Source organism: Macrobrachium nipponense, chromosome 35 (genome assembly GCF_015104395.2).
Source record: "Macrobrachium nipponense isolate FS-2020 chromosome 35, ASM1510439v2, whole genome shotgun sequence".
Classification (NCBI taxonomy): Eukaryota; Metazoa; Arthropoda; class Malacostraca; order Decapoda; family Palaemonidae; genus Macrobrachium; species Macrobrachium nipponense.
The window spans coordinates 51141163-51145494 of record NC_061096.1 but is presented as its reverse complement, the minus strand read 5'-3'; the positions used below and the strand labels follow the sequence as shown (position 1 = coordinate 51145494).

Below are 4332 nucleotides of genomic sequence, written 5' to 3'. Positions count from 1 at the left end.
GGGAAGGCAACAAGTGTGGACACGGCTTAAGAGGTTATCTCTAAAAAAAAATTGCCCTCGTTACAATTAACATTAAAAGAAAGTTTTCAAAAAAGTACACTGACTCGTACACACACACACACACACACACACACACACACACACATATATATATATATATATATATATATATATATATAGATATAGATGTAGATAGATAATAGATAGTAGATAGATAGATATAGATAGATAATAGATAATGTGTCTATGTACGTGTCAGTGTACCTTTACATATAAATATAATATAATATATATATTATATATATTCTAATATGTATAGTATAAAATATATCTTTTATCATATAATATTCTATTAAACCTAAATATATATATCATAGTATATATATATATATATATTTATAATTAATATGATATATATATATATATATATTATATATTGATTATATAATAAGATTATGTTGGAATGAATTTTACCATACTGTATTATTCGTCAACAATATAATGGTGTTGAATACAATATGACCAATGTTATGCTTATTTTTCAGGATGTATAAGTTGTTGGTCCTCGGTTTAGTTGCCTCAGTCTCCGCCAGGGTTGACCCGTTTTTCGGACGAGTTTCTGGAATTACTTCAAAGTAAAGAAACGACATGGAAGGTAACGTTCGATTCTTTCAGTATAACAAATTAGGAGACAGTTGTAAAATCTGAATATCGTTAACAGCCAAAATTTTAAAATGTGCGGTAAGAACACAGTTTCATTGAAATTCCTTTATAATTTGTGTGAAGTTTATATATACTATACATATACTATATACGTATAACTGAATCACGAAAATTTGGAACGTGATGAATTTATAAACAAGGGCAAAAGCTTCGAAGGAAAGTGACACGAAGGAGCACAGCGACGCCTTTCGACTCAATGTCCTTTACTAGGTATATATATATATATATATATATAATATATCTATATATATATATATATATATAATCATTCAGATAATTTCTACTTGTACGGTAGCATAGGAGTAATGTTCAAACCCCGCGAAACTTGATTCAGTCATTCATTATAAATGATGAATTTCCAATATCACGAAAGTTCATTATCACTGACCATCTAAAACTGTCTGACAGGCGGGAAGAAATTTCGCTAAAGACGTGAAAAAGGAGATCTTGGCGACCATTCACTGCGTCAAAAAGTTTCCCTGGATACCAAATCTGCCCACGAAGAAAATTGACACCTGCTCCGGACTGGTGATGCCTGAATCGTTCGACGCCAGAGAACAGTGGCCTCACTGTCCTTCCATCAAGGAAATCAGGGGACAAGGAAACTGCGGGTCCTGCTGGGTAAGCATGTTGAATCATTTGTCAAAAATAGCCATATTATAATTTGTCAGCTCCCTTACCTCCAATGGATTTGATGAAAAAGCTTTACAGAATAGGTTCGCATTCCATTTTTTTTTTTTTTTTTTTTTTTTTTTTGTATTATCGAAATTGGGACCGTTACCTTGAATTACCATTTAAGCAAAATCTGTCTTTTCCTCTACAAATGTCATTGCATATATAGGTAGTGTATACAAGATGAAATACTTGAAAATGTTATTTTAATTATATTAAGAAGAAATATTGGGCACCTATGCCCTTCTACCCGATTAGATGTCATTCAAACTACTGGCTTTGGTTGACAGAATTTTACTTATAATGTTGAAAGTTTGCACTGAAATTCAAGATTATTTCTTCAGTTTTATTGATTGATTCATTTATTATGTTAACAATAACATGCATATTACTTTATTTGTTGTTATGCTATATACTTTGACTTAACAAAAAACAATAATTATTTATTACTTTGTAAGTACAGTTCAATGAAAAGGATAGTTAAGACAATATGGACTTCCAGAAATTATTTTGGGGGTCCCCCCTGACTCCCCCCTCGGTACAGGCATGTCCTCAACAGTAGAGGGTTTCCCCAATGCCAGTCTTCGAAAAACCACACTGAAGTATCATTGTGGGAAATGAGCTTCTCAGTGGTGTATGGAACTATACTACAGGGAAATATTTAAGTCACGGAGTATTATATGTCTCCCATTTAAACTTAAAGGATACTCTGCATATATCTAAACAGCCATGCTGAAGCATAATTTTCTCATTTCCTTGCATTAAACTTCAACTTGAAATGTTGGTGTGGGGTCAATGTGGCATCAGTCAGCCTATGGGACAAATCAAAAGTTCATTGATTTAGACAATATTGTTATAGCTGTTAATGAAGGTAATCAACATCTTTCCTTTGATTTCTTCGTGCAATAATTTGAAATAATGTGTCAAGAATTTAAAACTTAGTAAGAAGCCATGTCATTTTTCAAAGAAGTAGCTGTAACTCTACAATAACTCCATATGGGGGGACAGTGACGTCAGTGAACCTCACTCAGTGCTCTGTTTGCATTACTTAAAGGGTCTTTGCAGCGTCCCTTCGGCCCATAACCTCTTTCACTCCTTTTACTATACCTCCGTTCATATTCTGTTTCTTTCATCTGACTGTCCACCCTTTCCTAACAGTTGTTTCTAGTGCAACTGCGAGGCTTTCCTGTTACACCTTTCAACCCTCCTCACAGTCAATTTCCCTTTCAGCGCCGAATGACGTCGTAGGTCCCAGTGCTTGGCCTCTGGCCTCAATTCCACATTCTATCTATCTTCTATCTACAATAACAAGGATCTGAAACTTGTTTCGGAAAAGTCGAGGACTAAAATCTTCGAACTCTGTTAAGACAAGTCATTAAAGGACTAAAAGCATATTGCATATCAATGAATTTAGTCAAGTTTTCATCGTGTTCAGAAATCAAATCGTTATTTAGACAAATTTACATAAACGTTTCACATTTTTCAATGATGGCGTTTGTAATTTACTTTTCACAGCTTGACACTTGAATGTGAAACTCATAGCTCTGACCCATTTTTAGTTATGCAAACTAATTTTTCCTCCACTGCATCCAGATATAATATCGGTCTCATTTCACCAGGCGGTATCAGCTGCGTCAGTCATGACTGACAGAACCTGTATAGCCACAGAAGGAAGAGCGCAGTTCAGGTATTCTTCTGAGAACGTACTGACTTGTTCGGGCGACTGTGGCTTTGGTTGCAACGGGGGAGACGAGGACTGTGCCCTTCGCTACTGGATTTACGAGGGATTCGTCTCGGGAGGTCCTCCTGGTAGTAAAGAAGGATGCCAGCCTTATTCAGTAAAAGAATGCCCCCACCATATCGAAGGGCCGAGGCCATCTTGTGAAGGCCAGATGCCGACGCTAAAGTGTAAGAAGTCTTGCAGAAAAGGCTATGAACTATCCTACAAAGATGATTTAGAATATGGCCAGGATGCGTATAGACTCCCAGTGGATGTTCAGGCAATTCAGGAGGAGATCATGACAAATGGACCAGTAACTGCAAGTTTTTCTCTTCACAGCGACTTCTTCTCTTACAAGTCAGGCGTTTATCAGCATATCGAAGGTGAATATCATGGATATCACGCTGTCCGCATCATAGGCTGGGGTGAGGAAAATGGCACCCCTTACTGGTTAGCTGCTAATTCTTGGAACACCGACTGGGGTGACGACGGGTATTTCAAGATAATTAGGGGACGTAATGAATGCGAAATCGAGGAGGATATGGCTGGCGCCATCTATAAACCAAAATCGTTGCTAGATGATGGTTCGTCTTGTTCGCGATGAGCTTTTTATATACTGAAACTACGTAACTGTCTTTTTTTTCTGTTTGTATAGAATGACTGATGCTGAATTTTTCATGCATTGTTGTATATATGAGCGGATTTCTCTTTAATAGTATTGAAACTGTCTGGCAATCCATTTATTCTTTGTATCCAGATCCTCTTCTTGCACTGACAATTTCACAATCCAGTCAGATAACTCATTCTCGTAAACGTAATAATTGTTTATGGTATTGATAATGATCATGATAATGATATAGTTATAGCAACATATCTAATAGCAATTATTACCCAATAGAAATTACTTTCGTATGAATATACCACTTATACTCTATCGTGACTTTGGTGTGAGGTGACCCAGCTGTAAACATTTGTGTTTTAGGACATAACCAAATTTCCTTATCACCAAAGTAGTTTTGGTGACTGCGTAAACTCTGCTGCCACATAAATATAAGGAAAATTACATTGCTGCTTATAATGTTCACTAGAGTAGCTTTATTGTAGCCACTGGCTTGTATAGTACCTAACAAAATTTTATGCACATTTTCCAAGACATGTTCCGATGCAAAATTTTTGTGGTAAGGAATAACCTATATTATTTACTATATTTTCAACAG

At 35.8% G+C, this 4332-nt stretch overlaps 1 pseudogene; it reads left to right on the top strand.

The window, feature by feature from the left end:
* Positions 1 to 546: 546 nt before the first annotated feature.
* Positions 547 to 4049, top strand: LOC135208759 (cathepsin B-like; annotated as a pseudogene).
* The last annotated feature ends 283 nt before the right edge of the window (positions 4050 to 4332 follow it).